Source organism: Nomascus leucogenys, chromosome 17, assembly GCF_006542625.1.
Source record: "Nomascus leucogenys isolate Asia chromosome 17, Asia_NLE_v1, whole genome shotgun sequence".
NCBI classification, from domain to species: domain Eukaryota; kingdom Metazoa; phylum Chordata; class Mammalia; order Primates; family Hylobatidae; genus Nomascus; species Nomascus leucogenys.
Window position 1 is genome coordinate 51,379,755 of NC_044397.1, and position 21,631 is coordinate 51,401,385.

Here is a 21,631-nt window from a genome sequence, read left to right on the forward strand (position 1 = left end):
AAATTAATCATGGTTCATAAATTATCCTGTGCATATTCAATTAAACACTTAGGCTGTGTCTTGAGATATTAAATTATTGAATCAAAGTGCATGAACATTTTAAAGAATTTTTATATATATTAACATGTTGTCTTACACATGTGCACACCTACACATAATAGCATACAATTTCATCAAGAAATTGGTAATTTCATCAACCTCTACTGAACACCAAAAACGACCTCTACTGTATATTAAAAGCGAAAAGGCACAGTCAATTTAGAAATTAGGACTAATGAGCCCATTAACCAAATGGGCATTAATTTGGTTCTAAACTTGCTAGCAAGCAACAAATGGCACAGGGCAACCTTATGACAATATAATTTGTGATGCCAGAGACAGAAATTCAATAGGAATTCTTAGAAGGTAATCTTTCTAAAGAAGCTAAAAATGATTATACATATTTATTATTGATACAAGCAGTTTTTATTGGGTGGTTTCTTTTAAAAATCATGAATATAGGTGCTAGAAACAAGTTAAAATGTAATTCCATAAAATTAATTTTCCAGAAGGTCTATGTAGTTTTCTCAAATTGCCCATATTGCTTTTGGTCTCTAAAGACAGGTATGTAAAAAAGTAAATTTTAGGATACAGTGCAAGTGCAGATGGGTTGAACTTTCTTTCAAAACCTTGTCTTCGAAAAGCATGTCTCAACTGAGCTTCTCTTAAGTAGTGGGTGATGGAGAGTCAGAGATTATACACTGTATTTTCAATGGAATCACAGAGTAAATTTATGTATAGGGCTTTTTTTTAACATAAAAGAAAGGAGTGATGTAAAAAAAAAGCATTTTACAACTCAAGAAGACATGAATTTCATCATCTTTGTTCTCAGAAAGAAAATGCATGTACACAAGACAAAGACAAGAACATGATCCTTTTTTTAAAACACCGCTGGGCTTTGGCTGCAGATTCCAATATAGAGCTTGTGAATTAGATAGCTCAAGTGGACAGAGCTTTTTGCCAAAATAGAGGTGTCCTAGAAGTATAGCAACCAGAGAACTAGGTGGTCTTTTGTTTTTCTTCATGCTCTACTGACCTCAATCTTCTCTCTTACAATGTTGGTGTTTAAAAAGTATTGTAGAATAGGAAAAGAGCTCAAGAACAAAACAGCAGGTGTATACAATTCTCAGACTCACACATCCTGGGCTTTCTCTATCATTTACATATATACTTTGCAAACAGTTCTAACTTTTAACATTGTAGCCAGCCTTCATTCAAAAGATTATTAGGTAATTTAAAAACAAATTATAGTGAGAAGGGGATGATACCAGAGTATAAGCAATATTTTATCAGAGCAGAAGGGTTTAATTGGCCTGTCTACATATTACTCCCATATTGTAGATTCCATATGTATAGAAATGTTATTAGGATTACTCTCTATGGAATCAAAAGTCAGTAAAAAGCCAGTAATGTTACAGATCCTTTAATGTTATTCCTTATGAATAGAATGTTCTGAAGTAGAACGATGTGTCTGAAGCTATTAATTCCTTATTCTTCACTGATGATGTGACAATCATCATGCATACCTATTATTTTAAAACAAGGCAGCATCAATTTATTTCTTTTCTTGTCATAATGGAGGAGAAGAAAAGATAAGATTCTCTTAGAGAAGAGAAATTGTCATCTATATATCTTCTAATATATACACAAATTTATAAATTTGAATATTACTCATCATGATTAAGGGGAAAATTCCCTTAAAGATTAAAGATTCAAGGATAATTATTTTATGATTATTACATGCTGAAAAAGAATATTCTTATATATGTAATGCTTCATTTTTTAAACTCTATTAAATTATTTCTTTCAGTGTGCTTTATTTAAAATCCTATTTCATCCAGCAGAATCAACAACTCTTTTTTTCTGTCCTGTCTGTTCTGAGATTCTCTCACAAGCAGCTGCTAATTAGGAGAGCCTGTGGTCTCAAGCCTCTGTACAAAATCTCATTTGTCAGCACTGGGTGAAACAGTGCAATCCTAAGAAAACAAAGTGTATAAAAGGAAAAGAAAAAACATAAAACATGGATTATAGGGGGAATGCAAGATTTTGCTTCTATCAAAGTGTTGCAAATGTTTTACAATTTGTTTACCTTTCAACGTGGGGGTCAAATATTAGTTTTTAATTTAACTAGTCAAAGATATCAATATTTTACTTTATGGGTTCATTCCTTATATTCATGATCAGAAAGGCGCCTCAATTTCCGGTGCAAATCAGCCTTCCTTTTATATTCTTATAATCTCCATTCCAAAGAGCTTCTCTGGGCGTGCTCCTCATCTCAGGCCAGACAACACCCATTCACCAATTGTTTGGCTCAATTATCTATTGGGTCATCCTTGACTCTTTTCACTCACATTCTATATCCAAAACATAAGCAAAGCCTGTTGGTTTTACCCTCAAATACACCAAAAATCTGAGAATTTCTTCTTACCACTGAAGTCACTACCTTGGTGCAGGCTGATGCTATCTCTTGTTTGGATTATCCAAGTAACCTCCTCACTGGGTGCCCTGCTGTAAACCCTGTGGTCCTACCCCTTCCGCCACCTCCTCCCATCAGCTGTGTGAGTGACCTCCTGAAAATGTAACTCAGATTTCTGTGCTTTTTCACTAAGAACCATCCATTGCTTCCTCTAAGCACTTTGCTCAAACGCCACCCTATCATCAAGGACCTTCCTGACAACTCAACATTAATAGTATGTCCTATTGCTCACTCTCCCAGTTACTCTGTTTTTTGTTTTTTATTAATTTTTTAAAAAAAGGTTTGATTTGCAAAATTATTGTAAAGATAGTAGAGAATTTCCATATACCCTATACCAACTTCCCCCCGTAGTAACATCTTATATAAGGATGATACATTTGTCACAACTAATGGACTATTTAATTTTAATTAAAATTCCTTAATTCAGATTTCCTCAGCCTTTTTCATAATGTCCTTTTTCTGTTATAGGGTCCCACCTACGATGCCACATAACATTTAGTTATCATGTGGCATTAAGCTTCTCTTGACTATGACAATTTCTCAGACTTTTCTTGTATTTGATTACTTTGACAGTTTTGAGGAATAATGGTCAGGTATTTTGTAGAATGTCCCCACAATGAAATTTGTCTGATGTTTTTCTCATGATTACACTGGGCTAATGTATTTATTGGAGGAAGAACAGAGAAAAAATGTCATCCTCATCACATTGTATCAAGAATACCTCTTATCAATATGACTCATGATTGCTGGTGCTAAACTTTATCACATAGCTTGAAGTAGTTCTTGTCAGTTCTCTTCTCTGCATAGTAACGTTTTAAAAACAATTAATTTTCTATATTGTACTCTTTGAAATAAGTCACCATGGTCAGCCGACACTTAAGAAGAGGGAGTATGCATTTGGAATTTTTCTTTGCATAGAAGTTTCCTCCAGGGGGTGGAGCCAAGATGGCCGAATAGGAACAGCCCCAGTCTACAGCTCCCAGCATGAGCGATGCAGAAGATGAATGACTTCTACATTTCCAACTGAGGTACTGGGTGCATGTCACTGGGGATTGTTGGACAGTGGATGCAGGACAGTGGGTGCAGTGCACTGGGCCTGAGCCGAAGCAGGGCGAGGCATTGCCTCACCCAGGAAGCGCAAGAGGTCAGGGAATTCCCTTTCCTAGCCAAGGAAAGGGGTGACAGACAGCACCTGGAAAATTGGGTCACTCCCACCTTAATATTGCACTTTTCTGACAGTCTTAGCAAATGGCACACCAGGAGATTATATCCCCCACGTGGCTCAGAGGGTCCTATGCCCACGGAGCCTAGCTCATTGCTAGCACAGCAGTCTGAGATCAAACTGCAAGGTGGCAGCGAGGCTGGGGGAGGGGCACCTGCCATTGCTCGGGCTTGAGTAGGTAAACAAAGTGGCCAGGAAGCTTGATCTGGGTGAAGCCCACTGCAGCTCAAAGAGGCCTGCCTGCCTCTGTAGACTCCACCTCTGGGGGCAGGGCATAGCCAAACAAAAGGCAGCATAATCCTCTGCAGAATTAAATGTCTGTATCTGACAGCTATGAAGAGAGTAGTGGTTTTCCCAGCACACAGCTGGAGATCTGAGAACTGACAGACTGCCTCCTCAAGTGGGTCCCTGAACCCCAAGTAGCCTAACTGGGAGGCACCCCCCCGTAGGGGCAGACTGACACATCACACGGCCGGGTACTCCTCTGAGACAAAACTTCCAGAGGAACGATCAGGCAGCAACATTTGCTGCTCACCAATATCTGATGTTCCGCAGCCTCCGCTGCTGACACCCAGGCAAACAGGGTCTGGCGTGGACCTCCAGAAAACTCCAACAGATCTGCAGCTGAGGGTACTGACTGTTAGAAGGAAAACTAAGAAGCAGAAAGGACATCCACACCAAAACCCTATCTGTACGTCACCATCATCAAAGACCAAAGGTAGATATAACCACAAAGACGGGGAAAAAAACGAGGAGAAAAACTGAAAATTCTAAAAATCAGAGCACCTCTCCTCCTCCAAAGGAACACAGCTCCTGACCAGCAATGGAACAAAGCTGGATGGAGAATGACTTTGACGAGTTGAGAGAAGAAGGCTACAGATGATCAAACTTCTCCGAGCTAAAGGAGGAAGTTCAAACCAATGGCAAAGAAGTTAAAAACTTTGAGAAAGGATTAGATGAATGGCTAACTAGAATAACCAATGCAGAGAAGTCCTTAAAGGACCTGATGGAGCTGAAAACCAAGGCACAAGAACTACGTGACGAATGCACAAGCCTTGGTAGCCGATTCAATCAACTGGAAGAAAGGGTACTAGTGATGGAAGATCAAATGAATGAAATGAAGTGAGAAGAGAAGTTTAGAGAAAAAAGAATAAAAAGATATGAACAAAGCCTCCAAGAAATATGGGACTATGTGAAAAGACCAAATCTATGTCTGATTGGTGTACCTGAAAGTGATGGAGAGAATGGAACCAAGTTGGAAAACACTCTACAGGATATTATCCAGGAGAACTTCCCCAATCTAGCAAGGCAGGCCAACATTCAAATTCAGGAAATACAGAGAATGCCACAAAGATACCCCTCGAGAAGAGCAACTCCAAGACACATAAATGTCAGATTCACCAAAGTTGAAATGAAGGAAAAAATGTTAAGGGCAGCCAGAGAGAAAGGTGGGGTTACCCACAAACGGAAGCCCATCAGACCAGCAGCTGATCTCTCAGCAGAAACTCTACAAGCCAGAAGAGAGTGGGGGCCAATATTCAACATTCTTAAAGAAAAGGATTTTCAACCCAGAATTTCATATCCAGCCAAACTAAGCTTCATCAGTGAAGGAGAAATAAAATCCTTTACAGACAAGCAAATGCTTGTCTGCCAGGCCTGCCCTAAAAGAGCTCCTGAAGGAAACACTAAACATGGAAGGGAACAACCGGTACCAGCCCCTGCAAAAACATGCCACATTGTAAAGACCATCAAGGCTAGGAAGAAACTGCATCAACTAATGAGCAAAATAAACAGCTAACATCATAATGACAGGATTAAATTCACACATAACAATATTAACCTTAAATGTAAATGGGCTAAATGCTCCAATTAAAAGACACAGACTGGCAAATTAGATCAAGAGTCAAGACCCATTAGTGTGCTGCATTCAGGAAACCCATCTCACATGCAGAGACACATATAGGCTCAAAATAAAGGGATGGAGGAAGATCTACCAAGCAAATGGAAAACAAAAAAAGGCAGGGGTTGCAATCTTAGTCTCTGATAAAACATACTTTAAACCAACAAAGATCAAAAGAGACAAAGAAGGCCATTACATAATGGTAAAGGGATCAATTCAACAAGAAGAGCTAACTATCCTAAATATATATGCACCCAATACAGGATCACCCAGATTCATAAAGCAAGTCCTTAGAGATCTACAAAGAGACTTATACTCCCACACAATAATAATGGGAGATTTTAACACCCCACTGTCAACATTAGACAGATCAACGAGACAGAAAGTTAACAAGGATATCCAGGAATTGAACTCAGCTCTGCACCAAGTGGACCTAATAGATATCTACAAAACTCTCCACCCCAAATCAAGAGAATATACATTCTTTTCAGCACAACACCACACCTATTCCAAAATTGACCACATAGTTGGAAGTAACGTACTCCTCAGCAAATGTAAAAGAAAAGAAATTATAACAAACTCTCTCTCAGACCACAGTGCAATCAAACTAGAACTCAGGATCAAGAAACTCACTCAAAACCACTCAACTACATGGAAACTGAACAACCTGCTCCTGAATGACTACTGGGTACATAACAAAATGAAGGCAGAAATAAAGATGTTCTTTGAAATCAATGAGAACAGAGATACAACACACCAGAATCTCTGGGACACATTCAAAGCAATGTGTAGAGGGAAATTTATAGCACTAAATGCCCACAAGAGAAAGCAGGAAAGATCTAAAATTGACACCCTAACATCACAATTAAAAGAACTAGAGAAGCAAGAGCAAACACATTCAAAAACTAGCAGAAGGCAAGAAATAACTAAGAGCGGAGCAGAACTGAAGGAAATAGAGACACAAAAAACCCTTCAAAAAATTAATGAATCCAGGAGCTGGTTTTTTGAAAAGATCAACAAAATTGATAGACCACTAGCAAGACTAATAAAGAAGAAAAGAGAGAAGAATCAAATAGACGCAATAAAAAATGATAAAGGGGATATCACCACTGATCCCACAGAAATACAAACTACCATCAGAGAATACTATAAACATCTCTATGCGAATAAACTAGGAAATCTAGAAGAAATGGATAAATTCCTTGACACATACGTTCTCCCAAGACTAAACCGGGAAGAAGTTGCATCTCTGAATAGACCAATAACAGGCTCTGAAATTGTGGCAATAATTAATAGCTTACCAACCAAAAGAAGTCCAGGACCTGATGGATTCACAGCCGAATTCTACCAGAGGTACAAGGAGGAGCTGGTACCATTCCTTCTGAAACTATTCCAATCAATAGAAAAAGAGGTAATCCTCCCTAACTGATTTTATGAGGCCAGCATCATCCTGATACCAAAGCCTGACAGGGACACAACAAAAAAAGAGAATTTTAGACCAATATCCCTGATGAACATCGATGCAAAAATCCTCAATAAAATACTGGCAAACTGAACCCAGCAACACATCAAAAAGCTTATCCACCATGGTCAAATGGGCTTCATCCCTGGGATGCAAGGCTGGTTCAACATATGCAAATCAATAAATGCAATCCAGCATATAAACAGAACCAAAGACAAAAACCACATGATTATCTCAATAGATGCAGAAAAGGCCTTCAACAAAATTCAACAACTTTCATGCTAAAAACTCTCAAAAATTAGGTATTGATGGGACGTGTCTCAACATAATAAGAACTATTTATGACAAACCCACAGCCAATATCATACTGAATGGGCAAAAACTGGAAGCATTCCCTTTGAAAACTGGCACAAGACAGGGATGCCCTCTCTCACCACTCCTATTCAACATAGTGTTGGAAGTTCTGGCCAGGGCAATCAGGCAGGAGAAAGAAATAAAGGATATTCAATTAGGAAAAGAGGAAGTCAAATTGTCCCTGTGTGCAGAGGACATGATTGTATATCTAGAAAACCCCACTGTCTCAGCCCAAAATCTCCTTAAGCTCATACACAACTTCAGCAAAGTCTCTGGATACAAAATCAATGTGCAAAAATCACAAGCATTCTTATACACCAATAGCAGACAAACAGAGAGCCAAATCATGAGTGAACTCCCATTCACAATTGCTTCAAAGAGAATAAAATACCTAGGAATCCAACTTACAAGGGATGTGAAAGACCTCTTTAAGGAGAACTACAAACCACTGCTCAATGAAATAAAAGAGAACACAAACAAATGGAAGAACATTCCATGCTCATGGATAGGAAGAATCAATATCATGAAAATGGCCATACTGCCCAAGGTAATTTATAGATTCAATGCCATCCCCATCAAGCTACCAATCACTTTCTTCACAGAATTGGAAAAAAACTACTTTAAAGTTCATATGGAACCAAAAAAGAGTCCGCATTGCCAAGTCAATCCTAAGCCAAAAGAACAAAGCTGGAGGCATCACAATACCTGACTTCAAACTATACTACAAGGCCACAGTAAGCAAAACAGCATGGTACTGGTACCAAAACAGAGATATAGACCAATGGAACAGAGAAAAGCCCTCAGAAATAATACCACATATCTACAACCATCTGATCTTTGACAAACCTGACAAAAACAAGAAATGGGGAAAGGATTCCCTATTTAATAAATGGTGTTGGGAAAACTGGCTAGCCATATGTAGAAAGCTGAAACTGGATCCCTTCCTTACACCTTATACAAAAATTAATTCAAGATGGATTAATGACTTACATGTTAGACCTAAAACCATAAAAGCCCTAGAAGAAAACCTAGGCATTACGATTGAGGACATAGGCATGGGGAAGGACTTCATGTCTAAAACACCAAAAGCAATGGCAACAAAAGCCAAAATTGACAAATGGGATCTAATTAAACTAAAGAGCTTCTGCACAGTAAAAGAAACTACCATCAGAGTGAACAGGCAACCTACAGAATGGGAGAAAATTTTTGCACCCCACTCATCTGACAAAGGGCTAATATCTAGAATCTACAATAAACTCAAACAAATTTAGAAGAAAAAAACAAACAACCCTATCAACAAGTGGGTGAAGGATACGAACAGACACTTCTCAAAAGAAGACGTTTATGTAGCCAAAAGACACATGAAAAAATGGTCATCATCACTGGCCATCAGAGAAATGCAAATCAAAACCACAGTGAGATACCATCTCACACCAGTTAGAATGGCAATCATTAAAAAGTCAGGAAAAAACAGGTGCTGGAGACCATGTGGAGAAATAGGAACACTTTTACACTGTTGGTGGGACTGTAAACTAGTTCAACCATTGTGGAAGTCAGTGTGGCGATTCCTCGGGGATCTAGAACTAGGAATACCATTTGACCCAGCCATCCCATTACTGGGTATATACCCAAAGAATTATAAATCATGCTGCTATAAAGACACATGCCCACGTATGTTTATTGTGGCACTATTCAGAATAGCAAAGACTTGGAACCAAGCCAAATGTCCAACAATGATAGACTGGAGTAAGAAAATGTGGCACATATACACTGTGGAATACTATGCAGCCATAAAAACGGATGAGTTCATGTCCTTTTTGGGGACCTGGTTGAAGCTGGAATCCATCATTCTCAGCAAACTATCGCAAGGACAAAAAACTAAATACCACATGTTCTCACTCATAGGTGGGAATTGAACAATGAGAACACATAGACACAGGAAGGGGAACATCACACACCAGGGCCTGTTGTGGGGTGGGGGGAGGGGGGAGGGATAGCATTAGGAGATATACCTAATGTTAAATGATGGATTAATGGGTGCAGCACAGCAACATGGCACATGTATACATATGTAACAAACCTGCACTTTGTGCACATGTACCCTAAAACTTAAAGTATAATAAGAAAAAGATTTCTCCTTTCTCCATTTTGTTTGTTTTTATTTATTCAACCATTTATTTATATCTATATTGACATATGGATATTTATTTTATATTTAACGTTATACTTCAAATACTACTTTGTTTTCTTGCGCCAATTGTTTCAAATTTGGCCCCTTGGAGCTCTTCAGTTTGCTTCTCAGTTCCTTGGATATCTTGTATCTTTGTGGGTCTTTTCTGTTTGTTTGTTAGCACTATTTTACTTTCTGGCGCAACAAGGTAATCCAGATTCATCTTGTGGATTTTCTACCACAGTACTAGAATCAGCCATTTCTCCAAGGATTCCTGATATTTTTTATTGGAGAAATATGTTAGAAACCAAGATCAAGGCACTAGACTGTCTCCAGGGTATTGTTTCCAGGCCCTGTCAGCTGACGGAATAAAGAAATGTACGTGTGTATACATATCTGAGAAGATGTACACAAACATATATCTTGGAAAGATATCTGCACTCCCATGTTCACCACAAAATTATTCACAATAGTCGAGGTATGGCAACAACATAAATGTTCCCTGATGTGTGAATGGAGGGAAGAAAATGTCATACACAGATACAATGGAATAATATTCAGTCTTAAAAAGAGAAAGAGCCTGCACTTTGGGAGGCCGAGGTGGGCAGATCACGAGGTCAGGAAATCGAGACCATCTTGGCTAACACGGTGAAACCCCATCTCTTCTAAAAATACAAAAAATTAGCTGGGTGCGGTAGCGGGCACCTGTAGTCCCAGCTACTCGGGAGGCTGAGGCAGGAGAATGGCGTAAACCGGGAGGCGGAGCTTGCAGTGAGCCGACATCGTGCCACTGCACTCCAGCCTGGGCAATGGAGGGAGACTCTGTCTCAAAAAAAAAAAGAGAAAGAAATTCTGCCATATGCAATGCCGTGGATGAACCTGGAAGACATCATTTCAAGTGAAATAAACCAGTTACAGAAGGACAAATACTGCATGATTTAATTTGTATGAGGTATCTTAAATAGTCAGACTCATAGAAACAGAGTAGGATGGTAGTAGCCAGGAACAGGTAAGAGGGGAAAAGGGGAGTTGATATTCCATGGGTATGAAGATGAATAAGTTCTAGAGAACTGTATGACACTGGGCCTAGATTCAACAATATTATATTGTGTACTTAAAAATTTGTTAAGTGTGTAGAATTCATGTTATGTGCTTATACCACAATGAAAAATGAAATAATACAAATAAATAAAATATTTAAATATATCTATATTTAAATATAAATAAATAAAGAAATAAAGATAAATGATAGTGAAGAAAACAAAAAATATTTATGGATTTTGACACTTACTTAATGTATTATATTCATCATGATATCATGTAGAATAGTTTTACAATCTCAAAGAATCTCCTGTCCTTCACATACTTAACTCCACCCTCCCAAATCCCTTGAAACAACTGATCTATTTACTGTCTCTGTAATTTTGTGTTTTCCAGAATGTCATAGAGTTGTAATCACACAGTGTGTAGCCTTTTCAGACTGGCTGTTTCACTGAGCAATATGCATTTAAGATTCATCCATGTCTTTTCATGACTTATTTATTTTAAAATTATTAATATTATTTCTTATAGATCTTAGTTTTTTAGCCCAGTTTTAGGTTCACAACAAAATTGAGCAGAAGGTACAGAGGTTTCCCATATCCCTCTAACTCCTCTATGCATAGCCTATTACATTATCAACATCCCCCACCAGAGTGGGGCATTTGTCAGAATTGATGAGCCTACATTGACACACCAGAATTGCCTAAACTATGTATCATACTTTAGGGTTCACTCTTGGTAATACACATTCTAGAGGTCTGGATAAATGTATGACATGCATCCACCATCGTGTCATACAGAATAGTTTCATTCCTCTATAAATTCTCCGTGTTTCACCTACACAACCCCCACCCAGCACCTGACACCATTGATCCTTGTAATATCGCCATAGTTTTGCCTCTTCCACAGTTGCATATAATTGAAATTATACAGTATGTAGCCTTTTCAGATTTGCTTCTTTCACTTAACAATATGTATTTAAGTTTCCTCCATGTGTTTTCATGACTTCATAGCTCATATCTCCTTAGCATTGAATAATATTCCATTGTCTGGATGTACCACACTTTATCCATTCACCTACTGAAGGGTATCTTGGTACATATGAATAAAGCTGCTATAAACATTCATATGCAGGTTTTTGCATGGACATAAATTTCAGCTAATTTTGGTAAATGCCAAGGAGCATGATTGCTGGGTTGTATAGTAAGAGTATGTAATTTTTGTAAGAAACTGCCAACTCTCTCATTCTGTAGGCTGTTTACTCTGTTGATGGTTTCTTTTGCTGTGCAGAAGCTCTTTAGTTTTATAAGATCCCATTTGTCAATTTTTATTTTTCTTGCAATTGCTATTGGCATCTTTGCCTGTTCCTATTTCCAGAATGGTATTTTCTAGGTTATCTTCTAGTATTTCTGTATTAGGTTGGTGCAAAAGTAACTGCTGTTTTGCCATTTCACTCTGTCGCCCAGGCTGAAGTGCAGTGGCATGATCTCGGCTCATTGCAGCCTCTGCCACCTGGGTTCAAGTGATTCTCCTGCCTCAGCCTCCTGAGTAGCTGGGATTATAAGCACCTGCCACTGTGCTTGGCTAATTTTTGTAGTTTTAGTAGAGAGGAGGGTTTCACCATCTTGGCCAGGCTGGTCTTGAACTCCTGACCTTGTGATCCACCCACCTCAGCTTCCCAAAGTGCTGGGATTACAAGCCTGAGCCACCAGGCCCAGCTCAGCCCAGCAATTACTTTTGCACCAACCTAATAGTTTTAGGTTTTACATTTAAGCCTTTAATTCATCTTGAGTTGATTTTTGTAGATGATATAAGGAAGATGCCCAGTTTCAATCTTCTGCATATGGCTATCCAGCTATACCAGCACTATTTATTGAATAGGGAGTTTTTTTCTCTATTGCTTGTTTATACTGACTTTTTCAAATACCAGATAGTTGTTAAATATGTGGCTTTATTTCTGGGCTCTCTATTATGTTCTATTGGTCTATGTGTCTGTTTTTATACTAATACTATGCTGTTGTGGTCACTGTAGCCTTGTATTAACAGTATAATTTGAAGCTGAATGATGTGATGTCTCCAGTTTTTTTTTTTTTTTTGCTTAGGATTGGGTATTTGGGATCTTTTTATGTTTGGTATGAATTTTAAAATAGTTTTTTTTTTCTAATTCTGTGGAGAATGTCATTTGTAGTTTGATAGGAATAGCACTGAATCTGTGAAGTACTTTGGGCAGTATGGCCATTTGTCAATATTGATTCTGTCATTGAGCATGGAATGTTTTTTCATTTGTTTGTATCATGTCTAATTTCTTTCAGCAGTGTTTTGAAATTATTGCTGTAGATATCTCTCACCTCCCTGGTCAGCTGTATTCCTGGGTATTTTATTATTTTTGTAGCTATTGTGAATGGCATTGCGTTTTTGCTTTGGCTTTCAGCTTGGATGTTGTTGTATAGAAATGCTACTGATTTTTGTGTACTGATTTTATATCCTGAAACTTTGCTGAAGTTATTCAGATCTAGGAGCTTTCAGGCAGAGTATGCAGTTTTCTAGGTATAAAATCATATTTTCTCCAAGCATAAATAGTTTAACTTCCTCTCTTCCTGTTTGGATGCCTTTTATTTCTTTCTCTTGCCTGTCTGCTCTGGCTAGGACTTCCAGTACTGTGTTGAATATGAGTGGTGATCAGGGGCATCCTTGTCTTATTCTCAAGGCAAATGCTTCAAAATTTTGTTTATTCCATATAAGGTTGGCTGTGGGTTTGTCATAGATGGATCTTATTATTTTGAGGTATGTTCCTTTAATGCCTGGTTTGTTGAGGGCTTTTAACATGAAGCATGCTGAATTTTATTGAAAGCCTTTTCTGCGTCTGTTGAGACAATCATATGGTTTTGTTTTTAGTTCTGTTTATGTGATGAATCACATGTAAAATTTTTGAGAGGACATTATACTTAAGAGCAATAATACACTGTTAAAGAGAAACTGAGGGGGAAAAACATGTTTTACATGTGTTGAACCAAACTTGCATTCCAGGCATAAAGCCTACTTGATTGCATTAGATTAGCTTTTTGATGTGCTGTTGGATTCAGTTTGATAGTATTTTGTTGAGGATTTTCGCTTCTACATTCATCAGGGATATTGGCCTGAAGTTTGATTTTTTTGTAGTGTGTCTGCCAGGTTTTGGTATTGGGATGATGCTGGCCTCATAGAATGAGTTAGAAAGGAGTTCCTTCTCATCAAGTTTTTGAAATAGTTTCAGTAGGAATGGAGCCAGCTCTGCTTTATACATCTGGTAGACTTCAGCTGTGAATCCATTTGGCCCTGGCCGTTTTTTGGTTGGTAGACTTTTTATTACTGATTCAATTTCAGAGCTCATTACTGTTTATTCAGGAATTCAGTTTCTTCCTGGTTAAATCTTGGGAGGTTGTATGTTTCCAGGAATTTATCCATTTCTCCTACGTTTTCTAGTATGTGTGAATAGGTGTTTCTGAGGGATATTTTGTATCTCCATGGGGTCAGTGGTAATGTCTCCTTTGTCATTTCTGATAGTGTTTATTTGGATCTTCTCTTTTTTCTTTGTTATTGTAACTAATGGGCTATTAATCTTATTATTCCTTCAAACAACAAACTACTAGATTCATTGATCTTTTGTATGTTTTTTCTCATCCTTCAAGAAGAAGTTTTTAATTTTAATTCCAGCCAAATTTGTTTTTCATGAATTGTAACTCATTATTGTAACTAAAATGTCAGCACCATACCCAAGGGCAGTAGGTTGCCTCATGTTATCTTCTAGATAGTATTTTCAGAAAAAAATTTGAGAGGACATTATACTTAAAAGCAATAACACACAGTTAAAAAGAAACTGAGAGGGAAAAACATCTTGCATATTAGGAACACAAATTCAAAAAACATAATAAAAATTATATTTCTGAAAATTGGATTAGATATAAAGAATATCAAACATGGCCATTCTACCATACCTTAAAACAATAGAAAGAGTTCAAAATTAGGAGACAAAATTTGAAGGGAAATATAGGATACATGCAAGATATGTAACAGTACTCTATATTGTAAGAACATATGAGAAAATATAAAGAAGACAAAAGAAAAGGACGCTATCAAAGAAGCCAGGGAAGAAAACTTCATTGAACTAAGAATAGATGTAGTACTCAGATGGAATATGTTAATTGAATATTGAGAAAATTCTCACTTGACAGGATAAGGAAAACCAAGAGAACCTCCTATAAACTTTCAGAGAGGAAAGAAAATAAACAAGCACTTGCAAAAAAACAACTAGCTTGGCACAGGATAAATGCAATAAGGCAATGAAAACATTATATAGAACTCATAGAAAAAATACATAATTTTAATTTATTATTCTACATTCCCAGCCAAACTTCCATTAAGGTGTAAGTTTAAATCATATTGTGACTCAATAGGAATACCACAATGCACAAATTTTGGAATCAGAAATAGATTTCTCAGTTTAGTAATAATGTAAATAATGTAATAATGAAAATTTTAAAAATAATAAAATAGGAAAGTCACAAGGTACAATTTTAATAATGAGAAAGAAATACACACTGATCATACTTACCTCTTACGTATAGCAGTAGAGGGTTGTGTTGATGAGTTATGACATACATCCTACAATTTTTTCTTGTACATACCAGACTGGAAAGAGAAGGGGAAGGTAAAAACTTTTAAGTGTCCGCTTGTGTGTTTCTTCTCCTGTAGGATAAGACTTGTTATAAATTACTTAGGAAGTGCATTTATAAGACACTTAGGTAAATGAAGCCTGGAGCCAAGCAGAAGTTATGCAAGGAGGGCAAGAGGGAGAAGGTGAGTAGATGTGAGTGTTAGAAGAGCTGTATTTTGTGGCTACTTCAAGCTGATTATCAACCCAAACAATTAGCAAAGTATGCTCAGATACAATACCTCATGTGGGAGATTCGGAGGGATTGATGTTTGACATGATACAGAACTGCACTACACCTAGACTGACCAGATGAGTCCTACATTGGATGAATCTGGCAATCAACTAAAGTGGAGTTTTGATCGAAAAGTTGCAGGGCATCTGTGAGGCACTACGACTGCCTTTAACACCCCTGCACCGTCCTTCCACCACACCTGGGAGAGGTCATCTAGGTTTAATCTGACCCACAAGTTACAGTATACATTAGCTAACACATGAGTTGATTTTTTTTTAAGTATAAGAAACATACCTTTGATCATATAAGTGTGATGCTTAATGCATTTGTCAAGCATATTTATAAAGTGAAAGAAGCATGATGCACAAATTGCTGACATAAACACAAGTAATAATCTGGAACTCAAATTTCAGAATACTAAAAAAAACTCACATGAAATAAGGGAAGGAAATAATTCTACATTCTTCTATTCTTGCTTGCCTGGACTAATTTTTAGAGATTGTTAGAAAAATAAAGACTGATAACAATTTGTAAAACATGGAGGGTATCCATTAGGAGAAAAAAATAACATCCAGAGCAGGCAAAGATAGTTGTAGTCTAGCAAAAGCTGAGAGATGGGAAAAGTAAAAGTGTAAAATATATGTAAGACAAACTAAGAGCAGAATTAAGAAATACATAATTACTTTGTTTAAAGGCAAATAATTTCTGATTGAATAGTTTTTTTAAAAGAGAAACACACTACATGCAATGATTATATTTAAACCATAGAAAGAATAGTGTGAGAAGGTGATACGGTTTGGATATGTGTCCCCTCCAAATCTCATGTTGAAATGTGATCCCATTGTTGCAGGTGGGGCCTGCTAAGGGGAGGTGACTGCATCACAGGGACAGATCTCCTATGAATGGTTTAGTGCCGTATCCTCGGTGATACGTGAATTCTCACTCAGTTTACGTGAGATCTGGTTGTTCAAAAGCCTAGGACTACCCCCTCACCACTCACTCTCCATGTGACATGCCTGCTCCCCCTTCACCTTCCACGATGACTGTGAGTTCCCTGAAGTCCTCACCAGGAGCAGATGCTGGCACCATACTTCCTATACAGCCTGCAGAACAGTGAACCAATTCAACCTTTTTTTTAATGTAAATTACCCAGCCTCACATATTTCTTTATATATAGCAAAAATGGCTATAGGCAAAAGGACATATTTGGGATGTAATGGCCCAGAAAATAAACCACCTGTATTATTTTTTCCCATAAAATTAAACAAACAAAAAAAGCAAAGCAAAACAAAATGAACCATTATAGTTTAGCTCCAAAGTTTTGGGAAAAGTTTTCTCTATTTTGTCAGAATATAGAAACGTGTTTTTTATTTTGACTTAAAATATTTTGTACTCTGAAAACTTAAAGTTAAACTGCATAAGTATGTATTTTCATTTCCAAAATGAACAAAATAAAGAGGAAAAGGAGAGAAATAGAGAGTTGAGGGAGAGAGTGCAGAAATGTCTCAATTACCCTGGTGTGCTGGGGGAGAAGCACTCCCAAGAGCCTAGTTTTCAAAATTCAGCATTAATTTAATGGTAGATCAAAAGAGCAAGGGAAATGGAGCAAAGACAGCCAGTTTGCTGCAATGTCTAGCCCCATAACTTGGAGCTACATTTGCTTAAATCCTGAGCTTCAAGGAAAGATGGGCTTAAGGCCCTGTGAACCTATGTGTAACGAGCACCTGGCACATTAGAACCAGCCTTGCATGCAATTTCTGTAAATGGCACCACTCAGTTCTGTTAGAATTAAATCTAGTTCAAAATCTATGAAATATCAGACTTGTTTCACCTCTTAGCTTTATCATTACAGAATCCTGGGTTATTTCTTTTCTATCCCACGCTTTCTCAATAAAATCCCTTAACATCTGACTCTAATTTTGTTCCACTCTTTTACATTAAACCAATTAGATAATCCATTAAACAAATGGGAGGAAATAGCATTAATGATATGTTGCACTTGCATTATGAAGTTAATTGGATTAACTAAATTAGCTCTTTTATATTCAAGCTTGGATATGTTTTTAATGTTGAAAGCAAGAAATCTTCAAGAAAACTCCCATTTCTGTGATTTTTTCTCTTCATTATAAAGCAGAGGTCAGTGACACCACATACTGTCAACAAGCCTAAAGTTTAAAGAAAAGAGAGAGAAAAAAAAATAAAGTTAAGGAGAATACAAAATAAACAAGAAAAGAATCACAGAAATTTAAATAAGATATAGGATCTGTAATTCCATCTAACCTTATTTAGGGAGTAAGAGTAGCAAAACCATGCAGCAAAATGATTCTGGACATTTTCTCTGGCTTCAAAATAACATGACATTCCTGGGTAAGACAGCATTGGGATCATGGATAAATTCAGGGTCCATAGTTTTCGATGGTATGAAAGGGCTTTGCTTGAGAGTAAAACCCTACTCAGGAAATCTTGGATACCTTGCCTCAAGGCCTGGATCAACCTTAAATTCAAGTTATCCAGACACTAACAGCCGTGGTTGTTTCATGACACAGCCCAAGTTTTCCAGTCAGAGTTAATGTTGGAAATCTCCAGTCCGGGTGGAAGGTGATGTGTCCTGACTACCCACTGGAGAAGCCTGATTATTCACCTTCACATCAAACAGCACATTGCACTTGGAAATTGTACTTTCTAAAGTATGTAGCTGATCCATTATGTGGTGTGTTCTAAAATAATAGTCTGATTCTAAAATTTGTATTATAATATTCAATTATTTTATATTTAGAAGAAACATTGTTTTTGGATTGTATTAATTAAAATTTTCTGTTAAGAGGCAAACTTAGAATGTCTGTGAATATACAGTTCTTGATTCAGAGCAATGCTAATCATCACTAAGGTGCACAAATACTCATTAAAATGTAAAAAGAGGTAAGACCTTATGATGTGCAATACTTTCATTTTATTATTATTGTTATAGTGAATAAAGCTTGGTGTTTTTAGTCAAAGAATGAATCTGACTTTTATAGAGGAAGGTAGTAAAATTAAATGACTAATTATGTATAATACTTTCAATAATTTGCCTAAAAATTCAGAAATTAAGTCATAAGTCTGAGTTGTAAATAATAAAAGACTTCAGAAATTCAGAATTAAGTGTATTTCTATATTGTAGATAATTATTGGCTTTTTGTTCCATAATTGTCACACAGTATGCACACATGTATATTAGCATATACAGTTATATTGGAACACTTATTTTATTTACATAACATATAGGAAATGTACATCTTAAAACAAATCCGGGATCTCAGTCAATTATAATTTTTTTTATCCAAATGATTACAATTCGTAACAAATTACTTTTTTCTTTCAATTTTTTCACGCAAATAAAACCTAGGTTATGTCTACATAAAAATATAGTAGATTGCCCGATAATAATAGAGTAAAATACTAATTCTGCTTCTTTTTGTTCCCTCAAACTAATCACATGCAACAAAGATCACAAGAATCAGTAAACTCCTTTTACTCTGGAACTAGGAAACATTCATAAGCAGAATTCCATTTATAAGAGAGCTCTGACAAGTGCTTTGGAAATAGGCTAAATTGCAGAAATGCTGAGAGAAGACGGAAGCCTCCTGGGTCACAGACAGACCAGGCAGAGTGCAGTTTCCACATGCAGTGGGAATGCTCTGTGAGGCAGGATCAGTGACCACCCCGCGCTGAAGTTGCAATCATGTGGACAAGTGCAGGAGCTGCCTGAACCTCCTGTGCCATTGCTGATACATGGATGTGTTAGCAGACACCATAAGTGAAGAGTTTTATAAGTGCAATATTAAATTCTGGCAATAGTGGCTTGAGGTTAGGCCTTCCATACCCTTGAATTCTGAATAAACTATTCCAGTAAAGTGCAATTTGGTGAGGACTGAACTCTGATCATTTTTTCTCGCTCAAATTCCTTTCTAAGGGGCCTGGGGAGTCATGTCTTACATACCATAAAATCTCATTAAACAGGTTTTTGTTATTGTTGTTGTTTGTTTGTTTGTTTGTTTTTTGACTTGGAATATTGTGGACAACTTTCCAACCTGACTCTGCTATGGCGGAACATGACAGATAGCAGACTCCTTTTACTCAACTTACGCATTCCTTTCTACTGAGCCCAAGTCTTTAGACAAGCTGAACTCTTTCAACCAGTTGCCAAATAAGAATTCTAAAACCCACCTATGACTTGTAACTTCCCACTTCAAGATGTCCCACCTTTTCAAGTTGAACCAATGTATAACTTCCATGTATTGATTTACGATTTTGCCTTCAATTCCTGTCTCCCTGAAATGTATAAAACTAAACTGTAACCCCACCACTTGGGCGCTCTTTCTTAGGACCTCTTGAGACTGTGTTACCTGAGCCACAGTCACTCACATTAGCTCAGAGTAAAAATCTTAAAATATTTTGCTAGAATTTGTTTTTTCCTTCGTCATTGGCAATCTGACCTTAAAATGTGAATCCAGCTGGAATCCCACACTGAGGATACGCACTGGGTGTTCTCATTTTGTTAATTTTGCTCCGGTCTCTATCCTTCACCCCAAGCCCAGCCCTGGGAGGCTGACTTCTGTATGCTGTGTTCTCCCTTCTTGCTTCCAGTTGAATCTGGATAGCAGCAACATAGGCAGGAGATTAGAACGTGAGAGAAAATTAAAGCTGCGCTCCTCCGGGGAAAGGGAAGCACGTGGGTCAGCTATGCGGTATGTGTGCTTTGTGTGAGAATGTTTAAAGGATACCTCCTCCCTCCAAGTGGAATTATTTGATGGTGTTTTCTCCCCACTTTGCCAAATTATAAGCAAGTAGTTCTTAAGAAATATAAACATACTGATACAAAATTTGCTTTTGAACAAGTTGTTTTTGAAAATCTTAAAAAAATGTGGAAAACACGCTTTTACCTTCAACCTGTTTACAGGTTGCTTTTGTAATGTAAAACAGTGCAACTAAGTGGCTTGTGTTTGAGACAGCTGAAGCACTGACAAGGATCTGTGAGAAGACTCCAGGGGGCTCCTTAGCCAAGTTTCAGCACAAAGGCTTCATGACCATCACCGAATGCTGACAAAGCATGAGTCTCAGTACATCTCACAAAGAATAGAGTTTTCAGTGGATCATCACACAGACTGGAAGCAATTCCAAACCCCTCCTGCAGACTAGAGAAAAATGTTATACAATGAATTCACGTATCAAAACATCAAATTGTACCACATAAATGTGTATAATTACAAAGTACCAATTCAAAAAACTTAAAAAGAATAAAGAAATGTTAACAGAGGTCAGTGGAACACAGCTGAGGTCAGCAGCTGGGGCAGTGAAAGACTGATTTCCCTGACAGCATAGTGTTATCACCTATCCTCATCTCCTTCTGTCTCCCTCATTAGCTCACTCCATGCTTATTAAGAACATACTCATTGTACTAACGAAGTTTGTATGTTATTAGCAACATAGCTATGTATTGCCTATATTTTACAGCCCAAAGCGAAGGGTTTTACATTTAATTTTGCAATAATAATAAAAATAAAACAGTCAAAGAGAAATTTGGTTTCAGACCAGGTGTGGTGGCCCGCATCTGTAATCCCAACATTTTGGGAGGCTGAGGCAGGAGGATCACTTGAGCCCAGGAGTTTGAGATCAGTTTGGAAAACATAGAGAGTTCTCACCTCCATAATATTTATAAATAAATAACTAAATTTGGTTCAACATCCCAATAAGGTGCATAAAGTTAAATTCATAATATAATTTTTTTTTTTTTGAGACGGAGTCTCACTCTGTCACCCAGGCTGGAGTGCAGTGGCATGATCTCGGCTCACTGCAAGCTCCTCCTTCTGGGTTCATGCCATTCTCCTGCCTCAGCCTCCTGAGTACAAAATTTTATTTTTAAATGACTTTTTAATTACATAATTAACATATGAAGATACACAAGCAAATAAGCACAAAATCCATTACAGAGGATGATTAATTCTTTCTGTTGGCTTCCAATCTAATTCCAGTTCCATATTTATTTTCTGGAGCTGATCATAT